The sequence below is a fragment of the Vigna unguiculata genome, chromosome 10 (assembly GCF_037176805.1).
Source record: "Vigna unguiculata cultivar grain cowpea cultivar isolate G323 ecotype 2 chromosome 10, ASM3717680v1, whole genome shotgun sequence".
Lineage (NCBI taxonomy): Eukaryota > Viridiplantae > Streptophyta > Magnoliopsida > Fabales > Fabaceae > Vigna > Vigna unguiculata.
The window spans coordinates 20,654,097-20,677,364 of NC_140801.1; positions in this window are offsets into that span (position 1 = coordinate 20,654,097).

The window sequence follows — 23,268 nt, forward strand, 5'->3', positions numbered from 1 at the left end:
CAACCTTGGCCATGTGCAAAACCCTCCGAACAAAAAACTTTTGTGCACCAAGAATTTAATGGTATTCATTTGGGGACATTTGTAGGCCTTTCCAACCCTCACATCTCAAAAACCACTAATTTCATTTTTTCATAAAAATTCCCAACCAACCAATCTAGCTATGCCGTGGTGCACCGACAACCTTGGCCATGTGCAAACCCCTCCGAACTCAAAACTTTCGTGCACCAAGAATTTCATGGTATTCATTTGGGGACATTTGTAGGCATTTCCAACCCTCACATCTCAAAAACCACGAATTTCATTTTTTTCACAAAACTCCCCACCAAGCCACCTATGCCGTGGTGAACCGCCAACATTGGCCATGTGCAAAACCCTCCGAACTCAAAACTTTCATGCACCAAGATTTTCATGGTATTCATTTGGGGACATTTGTAGGCCTTTCCAACCCTCACTTCTCACAAACCACGAATTTCATTTTTTCACAAAACTCCCCAACAAATCATCTAGCTATGCCGCAGTGCACCGACCAACTTGGCCAAGTGCAAAACCCTCCGAACTCAAAACTTTCGTGCACCAAGATTTTCATGGTATTCATTTGCAGACATTTGTAGGCCTTTCCAACCCTCACATCTCAAAAATCACGAATTTCATTTTTTAACAAAACTCCCCACCAAGCCATCTACCTATGCCGTGGTGCACCGCCAACCATGGCCATGTGCAAAACCCTCCGAACTCAAAACTTTCATTCAACAAGAACTTAATGGTCTTCATTTGGGGACATTTGTAGGCCTTTCCAACCCTCACATCTCAATAACCACGAATTTCACTTTTTCAGAAAACTCCCCACCAACCAATCAAGTTATGTCGTGGTGCACCGACAAGCTTGCCATGTGAAAACCCCTCCGAACTCAAAACTTTCATGCACCGAGAATTTAATGGGCTTCATCTGGGAAAATTTGTAAGCCTTTCCAACCCTCACATCTCAAAAACCACGAATTTCATTTTTTCACAAAACTCCCCAACAAGCCGTCTAGCCGTGGTGCACCGCCAACCTTGGCCATGTGCAAAACCCTCCGAACAAAAAACTTTTGTGCACCAAGAATTTAATGGTATTCATTTGGGGACATTTGTAGGCCTTTCCAACCCTCACATCTCAAAAACCACTAATTTCATTTTTTCATAAAAATTCCCAACCAACCAATCTAGCTATGCCGTGGTGCACCGACAACCTTGGCCATGTGCAAACCCCTCCGAACTCAAAACTTTCGTGCACCAAGAATTTCATGGTATTCATTTGGGGACATTTGTAGGCATTTCCAACCCTCACATCTCAAAAACCACGAATTTCATTTTTTTCACAAAACTCCCCACCAAGCCACCTATGCCGTGGTGAACCGCCAACATTGGCCATGTGCAAAACCCTCCGAACTCAAAACTTTCATGCACCAAGATTTTCATGGTATTCATTTGGGGACATTTGTAGGCCTTTCCAACCCTCACTTCTCACAAACCACGAATTTCATTTTTTCACAAAACTCCCCAACAAATCATCTAGCTATGCCGCAGTGCACCGACCAACTTGGCCAAGTGCAAAACCCTCCGACCTCAAAACTTTCGTGCACCAAGATTTTCATGGTATTCATTTGCAGACATTTGTAGGCCTTTCCAACCCTCACATCTCAAAAATCACGAATTTCATTTTTTAACAAAACTCCCCACCAAGCCATCTACCTATGCCGTGGTGCACCGCCAACCATGGCCATGTGCAAAACCCTCCGAACTCAAAACTTTCATTCAACAAGAACTTAATGGTCTTCATTTGGGGACATTTGTAGGCCTTTCCAACCCTCACATCTCAATAACCACGAATTTCACTTTTTCAGAAAACTCCCCACCAACCAATCAAGTTATGTCGTGGTGCACCGACAAGCTTGCCATGTGAAAACCCCTCCGAACTCAAAACTTTCATGCACCAAGAATTTAATGGGCTTCATCTGGGAAAATTTGTAAGCCTTTCCAACCCTCACATCTCAAAAACCACGAATTTCATTTTTTCACAAAACTCCCCACCAACCAATCAAGTTATGCCGTGGTGCACCGACAACCTTGCCATGTGCAAACCCCTCCGAACTCAAAACTTTCATGCACCAAGAAATTCATGGTATTCATTTGGGGACATTTGTAGCCCTTTCCAACCCTCACATCTCAAAAATCACGAATTTCATTTTTTCACAAAACTCCCCACCAAGCCACATATGCCGTCGTGCACCGCCAACCTTGGCCATGTGCAAAACCCTCCGAACTCAAAACTTTCATGCACCAAGATTTTCATGGTATTCATTTGGGGACATTTGTAGGCCTTTCCAACCCTCACATCTCAAAAACCACGAATTTCATTTTTTCACAAAACTCCCCAACAAGCCATCTAGCTATGCCGCAGTGCACCGACCCACTTGGCCAAGTGCAAAACCCTCCGAACTCAAAACTTTCGTGCACCAAGATTTTCATGGTATTCATTTGCAGACATTTGTAGGCCTTTCCAACCCTCACATCTCAAAAATCACGAATTTCATTTTTTAACAAAACTCCCCACCAAGCCATCTACTTATGCCGTGGTGCACCGCCAACCATGGCCATGTGCAAAACCCTCCAAACTCAAAACTTTCATTCACCAAGAACTTAATGGTCTTCATTTGGGGACATTTGTAGGCCTTTCCAACCCTCACATCTCAAAAACCACGAATTTCATTTTTTCACAAAACTCCCCACCAACCAATCAAGTTATGCCGTGGTGCACCGACAAGCTTGCCATGTGAAAACCCCTCCGAACTCAAAACTTTCATGTACCAATAATTTAATGGGCTTCATTTGGGAAAATTTGTAAGCCTTTCCAACCCTCACATCTCAAAAACCACGAATTTCATTTTTTCACAAAACTCCCCACCAACCAATCAAGTTATGCCGTGGTGCACCAACAACCTTGCCATGTGCAAACCCCTCCGAACTCCAAACTTTCATGCACCAAGAAATTCATGGTATTCATTTGGGGACATTTGTAGCCCTTTCCAACCCTCACATCTCAAAAATCACGAATTTCATTTTTTCACAAAACTCCCCACCAAGCCACATATGCCGTCGTGCACTGCCAACCTTGGCCATGTGCAAAACCCGCCGAACTCAAAACTTTCGTGCACCAAGATTTTCATGGTATTCATTTGCGGACATTTGTAGGCCTTTCCAACCCTCACATCTCAAAAACCACGAATTTCATTTTTTCAAAAAACTCCCCACCAAGCAATCTAGCTGTGCCGTGGTGCAACGCCAAATTTGGCCATGTGCAAAGCCCTCCGAACCCAAAACTTTCATGCACCAAGAATTTCATGGTCTTCATTTGGGGAAATTTGTAAGCCTTTCCAACCCTCACATCTCAAAAACCACGAATTTCATTTTTTCACAAAACTCCCCACCAACCAATCACGTTATGCCGTGGTGCACCGTCAAGCTTGCCATGTGCAAACCCCTCCGAACTCAAAAATTTCATGCACCAAAAATTTAATGGTCTTCATTTGGGGAAATTTGTAAGCCTTTCCAACCCTCACATCTCAAAAACCACGAATTTCATTTTTTCACAAAACTCCCCACCAACCAATAAAGTTATGCCGTGGTGCATCGACAAGCTTGCCATGTGCAAACCCCTCCGAACTCAAAACTTTCGTGCACCAAGAATTTCATGGAATTCATTTAGGGATATTTGCAGGCCTTTTCAACCCTCACATCTCAAAAACCATGAATTTCATTTTTTCACAAAACTCCCCCAAGCCATATGGCAATGCCACTATGCACCGACCAACTTGGCCAAGTGACAAACCCTCCGAACTCAAAACTTTCGTGCACCAAGAATTTCATGGTATTCATTTGGGGACATTTGTAGGCCTTTCCAACCCTCACATCTCAAAAATCACGAATTTCATTTTTTCACAAAACTCCCCAACAAGCCGTCTAGCCGTGGTGCACCGCCAACCTTGGCCATGTGCAAAACCCTCCGAACACAAAACTTTCGTGCACCAAGAATTTAATGGTATTCATTTGGGGACATTTGTAGGCCTTTCCAACCCTCACATCTCAAAAACCACGAATTTCATTTTTTCATAAAAATTCCCAACCAACCAATCTAGCTATGCCATGGTGCACCGACAACCTTGGCCATGTGCAAACCCCTCCGAACTCAAAACTTTCGTGCACCAAGAATTTCATGGTATTCATTTGGGGACATTTGTAGGCATTTCCAACCCTCACATCTCAAAAACCACGAATTTCATTTTTTTCACAAAACTCCCCACCAAGCCACCTATGCCGTGGTGAACCGCCAACATTGGCCATGTGCAAAACCCTCCGAACTCAAAACTTTCATGCACCAAGATTTTCATGGTATTCCTTTGGGGACATTTGTAGGCCTTTCCAACCCTCACTTCTCACAAACCACGAATTTCATTTTTTCACAAAACTCCCCAACAAACCATCTAGCTATGCCGCAGTGCACCGACCAACTTGGCCAAGTGCAAAACCCTCCGAACTCAAAACTTTCGTGCACCAAGATTTTCATGGTATTCATTTGCAGACATTTGTAGGCCTTTCCAACCCTCACATCTCAAAAATCACGAATTTCATTTTTTAACAAAACTCCCCACCAAGCCATCTGCCTATGCCGTGGTGCACCGCCAACCATGGCCATGTGCAAAACCCTCCGAACTCAAAACTTTCATTCAACAAGAACTTAATGGTCTTCATTTGGGGACATTTGTAGGCCTTTCCAACCCTCACATATCAAAAACCACGAATTTCACTTTTTCAGAAAACTCCCCACCAACCAATCAAGTTATGTCGTGGTGCATCGACAACCATGCCATGTGCAAACCCCTCCGAACTCAAAACTTTCATGCACCAAGAATTTCATGGTATTCATTTGGGGACATTTGTAGCCCTTTCCAACCCTCACATCTCAAAAATCACGAATTTCATTTTTTCACAAAACTCTCCACCAAGCCACATATGCCGTCGTGCACCGCCAACCTTGGCCATGTGCAAAACCCGCCGAACTCAAAACTTTCGTGCACCAAGATTTTCATGGTATTCATTTGCGGACATTTGTAGGCCTTTCCAACCCTCACATCTCAAAAACCACGAATTTCATTTTTTCAAAAAACTCCCCACCAAGCAATCTAGCTATGCCGTGGTGCACCGCCAAATTTGGCCATGTGCAAAGCCCTCCGAACCCAAAACTTTCATGCACCAAGAATTTCATGGTCTTCATTTGGGGAAATTTGTAAGCCTTTCCAACCCTCACATCTCAAAAACCACGAATTTCATTTTTTCACAAAACTCCCCACCAACCAATCAAGTTATGCCGTGGTGCACCGTCAAGCTTGCCATGTGCAAACCCCTCCGAACTCAAAACTTTCATGCACCAAAAATTTAATGGTCTTCATTTGGGGAAATTTGTAAGCCTTTCCAACCCTCACATCTCAAAAACCACGAATTTCATTTTTTCACAAAACTCCCCACCAACCAATCAAGTTATGCCGTGGTGCACCGACAAGCTTGCCATGTGCAAACCCCTCGAACTCAAAACTTTCGTGCACCAAGAATTTCATGGTATTCATTTGGGGATATTTGCAGGCCTTTTCAACCCTCACATCTCAAAAACCAAGAATTTCATTTTTTCACAAAACTCCCCCAAGCCATATGGCAATGCCACTCTGCACCGACCAACTTGGCCAAGTGACAAACCCTCCGAACTCTAAACTTTCGTGCACCAAGAATTTCATGGTATTCATTTGGGGACATTTGTAGGCCTTTCCAACCCTCACATCTCAAAAATCATGAATTTCATTTTTTCAGAAAACTCCCCAACAAGCCATCTAGCTATGCCATGGTGCACCGCCAACCTTGGCCATGTGCACAACCCTCCGAACACAAACGTTTCGTGCACCAAGAATTTAATGGTATTCATTTGGGGACATTTGTAGGCCTTTCCAACCCTCACATCTCAAAAACCACTAATTTCATTTTTTCATAAAAATTCCCAACCAACTAATCTAGCTATGCCGTGGTGCACCGACAACCTTGGCCATGTGCAAACCCCTCCGAACTCAAAACTTTCGTGCACCAAGAATTTCATGGTATTCATTTGGGGACATTTGTAGGCCTTTCCAACCCTCACATCTCAAAAACCACGAATTTCATTTTTTCACTAAACTCCCCAACAAGCCATCTAGCCATGCCGTGGTGCACCGCCAACCTTGGGCATGTGCAAAACCCTCCGAACTCAAAACTTTCGTGCACCAAGATTTTCATGGTATTCATTTGGGGACATTTGTAGGCCTTTCCAACCCTCACATCTCAAAAACCACGAATTTCATTTTTTCAAAAAACTCCGCAACAAGCCATCTAGCTATGCCGCAGTGCACCGACCAACTTGGCCAAGTGCAAAACCCTCCGAACTCAAAACCTTCGTGCACCAAGATTTTCATGGTATTCATTTGCGGACATTTGTAGGCCTTTCCAACGCTCACATCTCAAAAATCACGAATTTCATTTTTTAACAAAACTCCCCACCAAGCCATCTACCTATGCCGTGGTGCACCGCCAACCATGGCCATGTGCAAAACCCTCCAAACTCAAAACTTTCATTCACCAAGAACTTAATGGTCTTCATTTGGGGACATTTGTAGGCCTTTCCAACCCTCACATCTCAAAAACCACGAATTTCATTTTTTCACAAAACTCCCCACCAACCAATCAAGTTATGCCGTGGTGCAAAGACAACCTTGCCATGTGCAAAGCCCTCCGAACCCAAAACTTTCGTGCACCAAGAATTTCATGGTCTTCATTTGGGGAAATTTGTAAGCCTTTCCAACCCTCACATCAGAAAAACCACGAATTTCATTTTTTCACAAAACTCCTCACCAAGCCACAAATGCCGTCGTGCACGGCCAACCTTGGCCATGTGCAAAACCCTCCGAACTCAAAACTTTCATTCACCAAGAATTTAATGGTCTTCATTTGGGGACATTTTTAGGCCTTTCCAACCCTCACATCTCAAAAACCACGAATTTCATTTTTTCACAAAACTCCCTACCAAGCAATCAAGCTATGCGTGGTGCACCGACAACCTAGCCACGTACAAACCCCTCCGAACTCAAAACTTTCGTGCACCAAGAATTTCATGGTATTCATTTGGGGATATTTGTAGGCCTTTTCAACCCTCACATCTCAAAAACCACGAATTTCATTTTTTCACAAAACTCCTCACCAAGCCACAAATGCCGTCGTGCACGGCCAACCTTGGCCATGTGCAAAACCCGCCGAACTCAAAACTTTCGTGCACCAAGAATTTAACGGTCTTCATTTGCGGACATTTGTAGGCCTTTCCAACCATCACATCTCAAAAATCACGAATTTCATTTTTTCACAAAACACCCGACCAAGCCATCTAGTTATGTCGTGGTGCAACGCCAACCTTGGCCATTTGCAAAACCCTCCAAACTCAAAACTTTCATTCACCAAGAATTTAATGGTCTTCATTTGGGGACATTTTTAGGCCTTTCCAACCCTCACATCTCAAAAACCACGAATTTCATTTTTTCACAAAACTCCCTACCAAGCAATCAAGCTATGCGTGGTGCACCGACAACCTAGCCACGTACAAACCCCTCCGAACTCAAAACTTTCGTGCACCAAGAATTTCATGGTATTCATTTGGGGATATTTGTAGGCCTTTTCAACCCTCACATCTCAAAAACCACGAATTTCATTTTTTCACAAAACTCACCCCAAGCCATATGGCAATGGCACTATGCACCAACCAACTTGGCCAAGTGACAAACCCTCCAAACTCAAAACTTTCGTGCACCAAGAATTTCATGGTATTCATTTGGGGACATTTGTAGGCCTTTCCAACCCTCATATCTCAAAAATCACGAATTTCATTTTTTCACAAAACTCCCCACCAAGCCACCTATGCCGTCGTGCACCGCCAATCTTGGCCATGTGCAAAACCCTTTGAACTCAAAACTTTCGTGCACCAAGATTTTCATGGTATTCATTTGGGGACATTTGTAGGCCTTTCCAACCCTCACATCTGAAAAACCACGAATTTCATTTTTTCATAAAAATTCCCAACCAACCAATGTAGCTATGCCATGGTGCACCGACAACCTTGGCCATGTGCAAACCCCTCCGAACTCAAAACTTTCGTGCACCAAGAATTTCATGGTATTCATTTGGGGACATTTGTAGGCATTTCGAACCCTCACATCTCAAAAACCACGAATTTCATTTTTTTCACAAAACTCCCCACCAAGCCACCTATGCCGTGGTGAACCGCCAACCTTGGCCATGTGCAAAACCCTCCGAACTCAAAACTTTCATGCACCAAGATTTTCATGGTATTCATTTGGGGACATTTGTAGGCCTTTCCAACCCTCACTACTCACAAACCACGAATTTCATTTTTTCACAAAACTCCCCAACAAACCATCTAGCTATGCCGCAGTGCACTGACCAACTTGGCCAAGTGCAAAACCCTCCGAACTCAAAACTTTCGTACACCAAGATTTTCATGGTATTCATTTGCAGACATTTGTAGGCCTTTCCAACCCTCACATCTCAAAAATCACGAATTTCATTTTTTTAACAAAACTCCCCACCAAGCCATCTACCTATGCCGTAGTGCACCGCCAACCATGGCCATGTGCAAAACCCTCCAAACTCAAAACTTTCATTCAACAAGAACTTAATGGTCTTCATTTGGGGACATTTGTAGGCCTTTCCAACCCTCACATCTCAAAAACCACGAATTTCACTTTTTCAGAAAACTCCCCACCAACCAATCAAGTTATGTCGTGGTGCATCGACAACCTTGCCATGTGCAAACCCCTCCGAACTCAAAACTTTCATGCACCAAGAATTTCATGGTATTCATTTGGGGACATTTGTAGCCCTTTCCAACCCTCACATCTCAAAAATCACGAATTTCATTTTTTCACAAAACTCCCCACCAAGCCACATATGCCGTGGTGGACCGACAACCTTGGCCATGTGCAAACCCCTCCGAACTCAAAACTTTCGTGCACCAAGAATTTCATGGTATTCATTTGGGGATATTTGCAGGCCTTTTCAACCCTCACATCTCAAAAACCATGAATTTCATTTTTTCACAAAACTCCCCCAAGCCATATGGCAATGCCACTCTGCACCGACCAACTTGGCCAAGTGACAAACCCTCCGAACTCTAAACTTTCGTGCACCAAGAATTTCATGGTATTCATTTGGGGACATTTGTAGGCCTTTCCAACCCTCACATCTCAAAAATCATGAATTTCATTTTTTCATAAAAATTCCCAACAGACTAATCTAGCTATGCCGTGGTGCACCGACAACCTTGGCCATGTGCAAACCCCTCCGAACTCAAAACTTTCGTGCACCAAGAATTTCATGGTATTCATTTGGGGACATTTGTAGGCCTTTCCAACCCTCACATCTCAAAAACCACGAATTTCATTTTTTCACTAAACTCCCCAACAAGCCATCTAGCCATGCCGTGGTGCACCTCCAACCTTGGCCATGTGCAAAACCCTCCGAACTCAAAACTTTCGTGCACCAAGATTTTCATGGTATTCATTTGGGGACATTTGTAGGCCTTTCCAACCCTCACATCTCAAAAACCACGAATTTCATTTTTTCAAAAAACTCCGCAACAAGCCATCTAGCTATGCCGCAGTGCACCGACCAACTTGGCCAAGTGCAAAACCCTCCGAACTCAAAACCTTCGTGCACCAAGATTTTCATGGTATTCATTTGCGGACATTTGTAGGCCTTTCCAACGCTCACATCTCAAAAATCACGAATTTCATTTTTTAACAAAACTCCCCACCAAGCCATCTACCTATGCCGTGGTGCACCGCCAACCATGGCCATGTGCAAAACCCTCCAAACTCAAAACTTTCATTCACCAAGAACTTAATGGTCTTCATTTGGGGACATTTGTAGGCCTTTCCAACCCTCACATCTCAAAAACCACGAATTTCATTTTTTCACAAAACTCCCCACCAACCAATCAAGTTATGCCGTGGTGCAAAGACAACCTTGCCATGTGCAAAGCCCTCCGAACCCAAAACTTTCGTGCACCAAGAATTTCATGGTCTTCATTTGGGGAAATTTGTAAGCCTTTCCAACCCTCACATCAGAAAAACCACGAATTTCATTTTTTCACAAAACTCCTCACCAAGCCACAAATGCCGTCGTGCACGGCCAACCTTGGCCATGTGCAAAACCCGCCGAACTCAAAACTTTCGTGCACCAAGAATTTAACGGTCTTCATTTGCGGACATTTGTAGGCCTTTCCAACCATCACATCTCAAAAATCACGAATTTCATTTTTTCACAAAACACCCGACCAAGCCATCTAGTTATGTCGTGGTGCAACGCCAACCTTGGCCATGTGCAAAACCCTCCAAACTCAAAACTTTCATTCACCAAGAATTTAATGGTCTTCATTTGGGGACATTTTTAGGCCTTTCCAACCCTCACATCTCAAAAACCACGAATTTCATTTTTTCACAAAACTCCCTACCAAGCAATCAAGCTATGCGTGGTGCACCGACAACCTAGCCACGTACAAACCCCTCCGAACTCAAAACTTTCGTGCACCAAGAATTTCATGGTATTCATTTGGGGATATTTGTAGGCCTTTTCAACCCTCACATCTCAAAAACCACGAATTTCATTTTTTCACAAAACTCCTCACCAAGCCACAAATGCCGTCGTGCACGGCCAACCTTGGCCATGTGCAAAACCCGCCGAACTCAAAACTTTCGTGCACCAAGAATTTAACGGTCTTCATTTGCGGACATTTGTAGGCCTTTCCAACCATCACATCTCAAAAATCACGAATTTCATTTTTTCACAAAACACCCGACCAAGCCATCTAGTTATGTCGTGGTGCAACGCCAACCTTGGCCATGTGCAAAACCCTCCAAACTCAAAACTTTCATTCACCAAGAATTTAATGGTCTTCATTTGGGGACATTTTTAGGCCTTTCCAACCCTCACATCTCAAAAACCACGAATTTCATTTTTTCACAAAACTCCCTACCAAGCAATCAAGCTATGCGTGGTGCACCGACAACCTAGCCACGTACAAACCCCTCCGAACTCAAAACTTTCGTGCACCAAGAATTTCATGGTATTCATTTGGGGATATTTGTAGGCCTTTTCAACCCTCACATCTCAAAAACCACGAATTTCATTTTTTCACAAAACTCACCCCAAGCCATATGGCAATGGCACTATGCACCAACCAACTTGGCCAAGTGACAAACCCTCCAAACTCAAAACTTTCGTGCACCAAGAATTTCATGGTATTCATTTGGGGACATTTGTAGGCCTTTCCAACCCTCATATCTCAAAAATCACGAATTTCATTTTTTCACAAAACTCCCCACCAAGCCACCTATGCCGTCGTGCACCGCCAATCTTGGCCATGTGCAAAACCCTTTGAACTCAAAACTTTCGTGCACCAAGATTTTCATGGTATTCATTTGGGGACATTTGTAGGCCTTTCCAACCCTCACATCTGAAAAACCACGAATTTCATTTTTTCATAAAAATTCCCAACCAACCAATGTAGCTATGCCATGGTGCACCGACAACCTTGGCCATGTGCAAACCCCTCCGAACTCAAAACTTTCGTGCACCAAGAATTTCATGGTATTCATTTGGGGACATTTGTAGGCATTTCGAACCCTCACATCTCAAAAACCACGAATTTCATTTTTTTCACAAAACTCCCCACCAAGCCACCTATGCTGTGGTGAACCGCCAACCTTGGCCATGTGCAAAACCCGCCGAACTCAAAACTTTCGTGCACCAAGATTTTCATGGTATTCATTTGCGGACATTTGTAGGCCTTTCCAACCCTCACATCTCAAAAACCACGAATTTCATTTTTTCACAAAACTCCCCAACAAGCCATCTAGCTGTGCCGCAGTGCACCGACCAACTTGGCCATGTGCAAAACCCTCCGAACTCAAAACTTTCGTGCACCAAGAATTTCATGGTATTCATTTGGGGATATTTGCAGGCCTTTTCAACCCTCACATCTCAAAAACCATGAATTTCATTTTTTCACAAAACTCCCCACCAAGCCATATGGCAATGCCACTCTGCACCGACCAACTTGGCCAAGTGACAAACCCTCCGAACTCTAAACTTTCGTGCACCAAGAATTTCATGGTATTCATTTGGGGACATTTGTAGGCCTTTCCAACCCTCACATCTCAAAAATCATGAATTTCATTTTTTCAGAAAACTCCCCACCAAGCAATCTAGCTATGCCGTGGAGCACCGCCAAATTTGGCCATGTGCAAAGCCCTCCGAACCCAAAACTTTCATGCACCAAGAATTTCATGGTCTTCATTTGGGGAAATTTGTAAGCCTTTCCAACCCTCACATCTCAAAAACCACGAATTTCATTTTTTCAGAAAACTCCCCACCAACCAATCAAGTTATGCCGTGGTGCACCGTCAAGCTTGCCATGTGCAAACCCCTCCGAACTCAAAACTTTCATGCATCAAAAATTTAATGGTCTTCATTTGGGGAAATTTGTAAGCCTTTCCAACCCTCACATCTCAAAAACCACGAATTTCATTTTTTCACAAAACTCCCCACCAACCAATCAAGTTATGCTGTGGTGCACCGACAAGCTTGCCATGTGCAAACCCCTCCGAACTCAAAACTTTCGTGCACCAAGAATTTCATGGTATTCATTTTGGGACATTTGTAGCCCTTTCCAACCCTCACATCTCAAAAATCACGAATTTCAATTTTTCACAAAACTCCCCACCAAGCCACATATGCCGTCGTCCACCGCCAACCTTGGCCATGTGCAAAACCCGCCAAACTCAAAACATTCGTGCACCAAGATTTTCATGGTATTCATTTGCAGACATTTGTAGGCCTTTCCAACCCTCACATCTCAAAAACCACGAATTTCATTTTTTCAAAAAACTCCCCACCAAGCAATCTAGCTATGCCGTGGTGCACCGCCAAATTTGGCCAAGTGCAAAGCCCTCCGAGCCCAAAACTTTCATGCACCAAGAATTTCATGGTCTTCATTTGGGGAAATTTGTAAGCCTTTCCAACCCTCACATCTCAAAAACCACGAATTTCATTTTTTCACAAAACGCCCCACCAACCAATCAAGTTATGCCGTGGTGCACCGTCAAGCTTGCCATGTGCAAACCCCTCCGAACTCAAAACTTTCATGCACCAAAAATTTAATGGTCTTCATTTGGGGAAATTTGTAAGCCTTTCCAACACTCACATCTCAAAAACCACGAATTTCATTTTTTCACAAAACTCCCCACCAACCAATCAACTTATGTCGTGGTGCACCGACAAGCTTGCCATGTGCAAACCCCTCGAACTCAAAACTTTCGTGCACCAAGAATTTCATGGTATTCATTTGCGCACATTTGTAGGCCTTTCCAACCCTCACATCTCAAAAACCACGAATTTCATTTTTTCAAAAAACTCCCCACCAAGCAATCTAGCTATGCCGTGGTGCACCGCCAAATTTGGCCATGTGCAAAGCCCTCCGAACCCAAAACTTTCATGCACCAAGAATTTCATGGTCTTCATTTGGGGAAATTTGTAAGCCTTTCCCACCCTCACATCTCAAAAACCACGAATTTCATTTTTTCACAAAACGCCCCACCAACCAATCAAGTTATGCCGTGGTGCACCGTCAAGCTTGCCATGTGCAAACCCCTCCGAACTCAAAACTTTCATGCACCAAAAATTTAATGGTCTTCATTTGGGGAAATTTGTAAGCCTTTCCAACCCTCACATCTCAAAAACCACGAATTTCATTTTTTCACAAAACTCCCCACCAACCAATCAAGTTATGCCGGGGTGCACCGACAAGCTTGCCATGTGCAAACCCCTCGAACTCAAAACTTTCGTGCACCAAGAATTTCATGGTATTCATTTGGGGATATTTGCAGGCCTTTTCAACCCTCACATCTCAAAAACCATGAATTTCATTTTTTCACAAAACTCCCCCAAGCCATATGGCAATGCCACTCTGCAACCGACCAACTTGGCCAAGTGACAAACCCTCCGAACTCTAAACTTTCGTGCACCAAGAATTTCATGGTATTCATTTGGCGACATTTGTAGGCTTTTCCAACCCTCACATCTCAAAAATCACGAATTTCATTTTTTCACAAAACTCCCCAACAAGCCATCTAGCTATGCCATGGTGCACCGCCAACCTTGGCCATGTGCACAACCCTCCGAATACAAAAGTTTCGTGCACCAAGAATTTAATGGTATTCATTTGGGGAAATTTGTAGGCCTTTCCAACCCTCACATCTCAAAAACCACTAATTTCATTTTTTCATAAAAATTCCCAACCAACCAATCTAGCTATGCCGTGGTGCACCGACAACCTTTTCCATGTGCAAACCCCTCCGAACTCAAAACTTTCGTGCACCAAGAATTTCATGGTATTCATTTGGGGACATTTGTAGGCCTTTCCAACCCTCACATCTCAAAAACCACGAATTTCATTTTTTCACTAAACTCCCCAACAAGCCATCTAGCTATGCCGTGGTGCACCGCCAACCTTGGCCATGTGCAAAACCCTCCGAACTCAAAACTTTCGTGCACCAAGATTTTCATGGTATTCATTTGGGGACATTTGTAGGCCTTTCCAACCCTCACATCTCAAAAACCACGAATTTCATTTTTTCATAAAACTCCGCAACAAGCCATCTAGCTTTGCCGCAGTGCACCGACCAACTTGGCCAAGTGCAAAACCCTCCGAACTCAAAACCTTCGTGCACCAAGATTTTCATGGTATTCATTTGGGGACATTTGTAGGCCTTTCCAACCCTCACATCTCAAAAACCACGAATTTCATTTTTTCACAAAACTCCGCAACAAGCCATCTAGCTATGCCGTAGTGCACCGACCAACTTGGCCAAGTGCAAAACCCTCCGAACTCAAAACCTTCGTGCACCAAGATTTTCATGGTATTCATTTGCGGACATTTGTATGCCTTTCCAACCCTCACATCTCAAAAATCACGAATTTCATTTTTTAACAAAACTCCCCACCAAGCCATCTACCTATGCCGTGGTGCACCGCCAACCATGGCCATGTGCAAAACCCTCCAAACTCAAAACTTTCATTCACCAAGAACTTAATGGTCTTCATTTGGGGACATTTGTAGGCCTTTCCAACCCTCACATCTCAAAAACCACGAATTTCATTTTTTCACAAAACTCCCCACCAACCAATCAAGTTATGCCGTGGTGCACCGACAAGGTTGCCACGTTCAAACCCCTGCGAACTCAAAACTTTCATGCACCAAGAATTTAATGGTCTTCATTTGGGGAAATTTGTAAGCCTTTCCAACCCTCACATCTCAAAAACCACGAATTTCATTTTTTCACAAAACTCCCCACCAACCAATCAAGTTATGCCGTGGTGCAAAGACAACCTTGCCATGTGCAAAGCCCTCCGAACCCAAAACTTTCGTGCACCAAGAATTTCATGGTCTTCATTTGGGGAAATTTGTAAGCCTTTCCAACCCTCACATCAGAAAAACCATGAAATTTCATTTTTTCACAAAACTCCCCACCAAGCCACATGTGCCGTCGTGCACCGCCAACCTTGGCCATGTGCGAAACCCGCCGAACTCAAAACTTTCGTGCACCAAGAATTTAACGGTCTTCATTTGCGGACATTTGTAGGCCTTTCCAACCATCACATCTCAAAAATCACGAATTTCATTTTTTCACAAAACACCCCACCAAGCCATCTAGTTATGTCGTGGTGCAACGCCAACCTTGGCCATGTGCAAAACCCTCCGAACTCAAAACTTTCATTCACCAAGAATTTAATGGTCTTCATTTGGGGACATTTTTAGGCCTTTCCAACCCTCACATCTCAAAAACCACGAATTTCATTTTTTCACAAAACTCCCTACCAAGCAATCAAGCTATGCGTGGTGCACCGACAACCTAGCCACGTACAAACCCCTCCGAACTCAAAACTTTCGTGCACCAAGAATTTCATGGTATTCATTTGGGGATATTTGTAGGCCTTTTCAACCCTCACATCTCAAAAACCACGAATTTCATTTTTTCACAAAACTCACCCCAAGCCATATGGCAATGCCACTATGCACCAACCAACTTGGCCAAGTGACAAACCCTCCGAACTCAAAACTTTCGTGCACCAAGATTTTCATGGTATTCATTTGGGGACATTTGTAGGCATTTCCAGCCCTCACATCTCAAAAACCACGAATTTCATTTTTTCATAAAAATTCCCAACCAACCAATCTAGCTATGCCATTGTGCACCGACAACCTTGGCCATGTGCAAACCCCTCCGAACTCAAAACTTTCGTGCACCAAGAATTTCATTTGGGGACATTTGTAGGCATTTCCAACCCTCACATCTCAAAAACCACGAATTTCATTTTTTTCACAAAACTCCCCACCAAGCCACCTATGCCGTGGTGAACCGCCAACCTTGGCCATGTGCAAAACCCTCCGAACTCAAAACTTTCATGCACCAAGATTTTCATGGTATTCATTTGGGGACATTTGTAGGCCTTTCCAACCCTCACTTCTCACAAACCACGAATTTCATTTTTTCGCAAAACTCCCCAACAAATCATCTAGCTATGCCGCAGTGCACTGACCAACTTGGCCAAGTGCAAAACCCTCCGAACTCAAAACTTTCGTACACCAAGATTTTCATGGTATTCATTTGCAGACATTTGTAGGCCTTTCCAACCCTCACATCTCAAAAATCACGAATTTCATTTTTTTAACAAAACTCCCCACCAAGCCATCTACCTATGCCGTAGTGCACCGCCAACCATGGCCATGTGCAAAACCCTCCGAACTCAAAACTTTCATTCAACAAGAACTTAATGGTCTTCATTTGGGGACATTTGTAGGCCTTTCCAACCCTCGCATCTCAAAAACCACGAATTTCACTTTTTCAGAAAACTCCCCACCAACCAATCAAGTTATGTCGTGGTGCATCGACAACCTTGCCATGTGCAAACCCCTCCGAACTCAAAACTTTCATGCACCAAGAATAGCATGGTATTCATCTGGGGACATTTGTAGCCCTTTCCAACCCTCATATCTCAAAAATCACGAATTTCATTTTTTCACAAAACTCCCCACCAAGCCACATATGCCGTCGTGCACCGCCAACCTTGGCCATGTGCAAAACCCGCCGAACTCAAAACTTTCGTGCACCAAGATTTTCATGGTATTCATTTGCGGACATTTGTAGGCCTTTCCAACCCTCACATCTCAAAAACCACGAATTTCATTTTTTCAAAAAACTCCCCACCAAGCAATCTAGCTATGCCGTGGTGCACCGCCAAATTTGGCCATGTGCAAAGCCCTCCGAACCCAAAACTTTCATGCACGAAGAATTTCATGGTCTTCATTTGGGGAAATTTGTAAGCCTTTCCAACCCTCACATCTCAAAAACCACGAATTTCATTTTTTCACAAAACGCCCCACCAACCAATCAAGTTATGCCGTGGTGCACCGTCAAGCTTGCCATGTGCAAACCCCTCCGAACTCAAAACTTTCATGCACCAAAAATTTAATGGTCTTCATTTGGGGAAATTTGTAAGCCTTTCCAACCCTCACATCTCAAAAACCATGAATTTCATTTTTTCACAAAACTCCCCACCAACCAATCAAGTTATGTCGTGGTGCACCGACAAGCTTGCCATGTGCAAACCCCTCGAACTCAAAACTTTCGTGCACCAAGAATTTCATGGTATTCATTTGCGGACATTTGTAGGCCTTTCCAACCCTCACATCTCAAAAACCACGAATTTCATTTTTTCAAAAAACTCCCCACCAAGCAATCTAGCTATGCCGTGGTGCACCGCCAAATTTGGCCATGTGCAAAGCCCTCCGAACCCAAAACTTTCATGCACCAAGAATTTCATGGTCTTCATTTGGGGAAATTTGTAAGCCTTTCCAACCCTCACATCTCAAAAACTACGAATTTCATTTTTTCACAAAACGCCCCACCAACCAATCAAGTTATGCCGTGGTGCACCGTCAAGCTTGCCATGTGCAAACCCCTCCGAACTCAAAACTTTCATGCACCAAAAATTTAATGGTCTTCATTTGGGGAAATTTGTAAGCCTTTCCAACCCTCACATCTCAAAAACCACGAATTTCATTTTTTCACAAAACTCCCCACCAACCAATCAAGTTATGCCGTGGTGCACCGACAAGCTTGCCATGTGCAAACCCCTCGAACTCAAAACTTTCGTGCACCAAGAATTTCATGGTATTCATTTGGGGATATTTGCAGGCCTTTTCAACCCTCACATCTCAAAAACCATGAATTTCATTTTTTCACAAAACTCCCCCAAGCCATATGGCAATGCCACTCTGCAACCGACCAACTTGGCCAAGTGACAAACCCTCCGAACTCTAAACTTTCGTGCACCAAGAATTTCATGGTATTCATTTGGGGACATTTGTAGGCTTTTCCAACCCTCACATCTCAAAAATCACGAATTTCATTTTTTCACAAAACTCCCCAACAAGCCATCTAGCTATGCCATGGTGCACCGCCAACCTTGGCCATGTGCACAACCCTCCGAACACAAAAGTTTCGTGCACCAAGAATTTAATGGTATTCATTTGGGGACATTTGTAGGCCTTTCCAACCCTCACATCTCAAAAACCACTAATTTCATTTTTTCATAAAAATTCCCAACCAACCAATCTAGCTATGCCGTGGTGCACCGACAACCTTGGCCATGTGCAAACCCCTCCGAACTCAAAACTTTCGTGCACCAAGAATTTCATGGTATTCATTTGGGGACATTTGTAGGCCTGTCCAACCCTCACATCTCAAAAACCACGAATTTCATTTTTTCACTAAACTCCCCAACAAGCCATCTAGCTATGCCGTGGTGCACCGCCAACCTTGGCCATGTGCAAAACCCTCCGAACTCAAAACTTTCGTGCACCAAAATTTTCATGGTATTCATTTGGGGACATTTGTAGGCCTTTCCAACCCTCACATCTCAAAAACCACGAATTTCATTTTTTCACAAAACTCCGCAACAAGCCATCTAGCTATGCCGCAGTGCACCGACCAACTTGGCCAAGTGCAAAACCCTCCGAACTCAAAACCTTCGTGCACCAAGATTTTCATGGTATTCATTTGCGGACATTTGTAGGCCTTTCCAACCCTCACATCTCAAAAATCACGAATTTCATTTTTTAACAAAACTCCCCACCAAGCCATCTACCTATGCCGTGGTGCACCGCCAACCATGGCCATGTGCAAAACCCTCCAAACTCAAAACTTTCATTCACCAAGAACTTAATGGTCTTCATTTGGGGACATTTGTAGGCCTTCCCAACCCTCACATCTCAAAAACCACGAATTTCATTTTTTCACAAAACTCCCCACCAACCAATCAAGTTATGCCGTGGTGCACCGACAAGGTTGCCACGTGCAAACCCCTGCGAACTCAAAACTTTCATGCACCAAGAATTTAATGGTCTTCATTTGGGGAAATTTGTAAGCCTTTCCAACCCTCACATCTCAAAAACCACGAATTTCATTTTTTCACAAAACTCCCCACCAACCAATCAAGTTATGCCGTGGTGCAAAGACAACCTTGCCATGTGCAAAGCCCTCCGAACCCAAAACTTTCGTGCACCAAGAATTTCATGGTCTTCATTTGGGGAAATTTGTAAGCCTTTCCAACCCTCACATCAGAAAAACCATGAAATTTCATTTTTTCACAAAACTCCCCACCAAGCCACATATGCCGTCGTGCACCGCCAACCTTGGCCATGTGCGAAACCCGCCGAACTCAAAACTTTCGTGCACCAAGAATTTAACGGTCTTCATTTGCGGACATTTGTAGGCCTTTCCAACCATCACATCTCAAAAATCACGAATTTCATTTTTTCACAAAACACCCCACCAAGCCATCTAGTTATGTCGTGGTGCAACGCCAACCTTGGCCATGTGCAAAACCCTCCGAACTCAAAACTTTCATTCACCAAGAATTTAATGGTCTTCATTTGGGGACATTTTTAGGCCTTTCCAACCCTCACATCTCAAAAACCACGAATTTCATTTTTTCACAAAACTACCTACCAAGCAATCAAGCTATGCGTCGTGCACCGACAACCTAGCCACGTACAAACCCCTCCGAACTCAAAACTTTCGTGCACCAAGAATTTCATGGTATTCATTTGGGGATATTTGTAGGCCTTTTCAACCCTCACATCTCAAAAACCACGAATTTCATTTTTTCACAAAACTCACCCCAAGCCATATGGCAATGCCACTATGCACCAACCAACTTGGCCAAGTGACAAACCCTCCGAACTCCAAACTTTCGTGCACCAAGAATTTCATGGTATTCATTTGGGGACATTTGTAGGCCTTTCCAACCCTCATATCTAAAAAATCACGAATTTCATTTTTTCACAAAACTCCCCACCAAGCCACCTATGCCGTCGTGCACCGCCAATCTTGGCCATGTGCAAAACCCTCTGAACTCAAAACTTTCGTGCACCAAGATTTTCATGGTATTCATTTGGGGACATTTGTAGGAATTTCCAACCCTCACATCTCAAAAACCACGAATTTCATTTTTTCATAAAAATTCCCAACCAACCAATCTAGCTATGCCATGGTGCACCGACAACCTTGGCCATGTGCAAACCCCTCCGAACTCAAAATTTTCGTGCACCAAGAATTTCATGGTATTCATTTGGGGACATTTGTAGGCATTTCCAACCCTCACATCTCAAAAACCACGAATTTCGTTTTTTCACAAAACTCCCCACCAACCAATCAAGTTATGTCGTGGTGCACCGACAAGCTTGCCATGTGAAAACCCTTCCGAACTCAAAACTTTCATGCACCAAGAATTTAATGGTCTTCATTTGGGGAAATTTGTAAGCCTTTCCAACCATCACATCTCAAAAACCACGAATTTCATTTTTTCACAACACTCCCCACCAACCAATCAAGTTATGCAGTGGTGCACCGACAAGCTTGTCATGTGCAAACCCCTCCAAACTCAAAACTTTCGTGCACCAAGAACTTAATGGTCTTCATTTGGGGACATTTTTAGGCCTTTCCAACCCTCACATCTCAAAAACCATGAATTTCATTTTTTCACAAAACTCCCCACCAAGCAATCAAGCTATGCCGGGGTGCACCGACAAGCTTGCCATGTGCAAACCCCTCCGAACTCAAAACTTTCATGCACCAAGAATTTCAAGGTATTCATTTCAGGACATTTGTAGCCCTTTCCAACCCTCACATCTCAAAAATCACGAATTTCATTTTTTCACAAAAACGCCCCACCAAGCCACTTGTGCCGTCGTGCACCGCCAACCATGGCCATGTGCAAAACCCGCCGAACTCAAAACTTTCGTGCACCAAGATTTTCATGGTATTCATTTGCTGACATTTGTAGGCCTTTCCAACCCTCACATCTCAGAAATCACGAATTTCATTTTTTCACAAAACACCCCACCAAGCCATCTAGTTATGTCGTGGTGCACCGCCAACCTTGGCCATGTGCAAAACCCTCCGAACTCAAAACTTTCATTCACCAAGAATTTAATGCTCTTCATTTGGGGACATTTGTAGGCCTTTCCAACCCTCACATCTCAAAAACCACGAATTTCATTTTTTCAAAAAACTACCCACCAAGCAATCTAGCTATGCCGTGGTGCACTGCCAACTTTGGCCATGTGCAAAGCCCTCCGAACCCAAAACTTTCGTGCACCAAGAATTTCATGGTCTTCATTTGGGGAAATTTGTAAGCCTTTCCAACCCTCACATCAGAAAAACCACGAGTTTATTTTTTCACAAAACTCCCCACCAACCAACCAAGTTATGCCGTGGTGCAACGACAAGCTTGCCATGTGCAAACCCCTCCGAACTCAAAACTTTCATGCATCAAGAATTTAATGGTCTTCATTTGGGGAGATTTGTAAGCCTGTCCTACCCTCACATCTCAAAAACCACGAATTTCATTTTTTCACAAAACTCCCCACCAACCAATGAAGTTATGCAATGGTGCGCCGACAAGTTTGCCATGGGCAAACCCCTCCAACTCAAAACTTTCGTGCACCAAGAACTTAATGGTCTTCATTTGGGGACATTTTTAGGCCTTTCCAACCCTCACATCTCAAAAACCACGAATTTCATTTTTTCACAAAACTCCCCACCAACCAATCAAGTTATGCCGTGGTGCACCGACAAGCTTGCCATGTGCAAACCCCTCCGAACTCAAAACTTTCATTCACCAAGAACTTAATGGTCTTCATTTGGGGACATTTTTAGGCCTTTCCAACCCTCACATCTCAAAAACCACGAATTTCATTTTTTCACAAAACACCCCACCAAGCCCTCTAGTTATGTCGTGGTGCACCGCCAACCTTGGTCCTGTGCAAAACCCCATGAACTCAAAACTTTCATTCTCCAAGAATTTAATGGTCTTCATTTGGGGATATTTGTAGGCCTTTCCAACCCTCACATCTCAAAAACCACGAATTTCATTTTTTCACAAAACTCCCCACCAAGCAATCAAGCTATGCGTGGTGCACTGACAACCTAGCCATGTGCAAACCCCTCCGAACTCAAAACTTTCATGCACCAAGAATTTCATGGTATCCATTTGGGGATATTTGTAGGCCTTTTCAACCCTCACATCTCAAAAACCACGAATTTCATTTTTTCACAAAACTCCCCCCAAGCCATATGGCAATGCCACAATGCACCGACCAAATTGGCCATGTGCAAAACCCTTCCAATTTAAAACTTTCGTGCACCAAGACTTTTACAGTACTCATTTGGGGACATTTGTAGACCTTTCCAACCCTCACATCTCAAAAATCACGACTTTCATTTTTCACGTGCAAACCCCTCCGAACTCAAAACTTTCGTGCACCAAGAATTTCATGGTATTCATTTGGGGATATTTGTAGGCCTTTTCAACCCTCACATCTCAAAAACCACGAATTTCATTTTTTCACAAAACTCCCCCCAAGCCATACGGCAATGCCACTATGCACCGACCAAATTGGCCATGTGCAAAACCCTTCCAATTTAAAACTTTCGTGCACCAAGACTTTTACAGTACTCATTT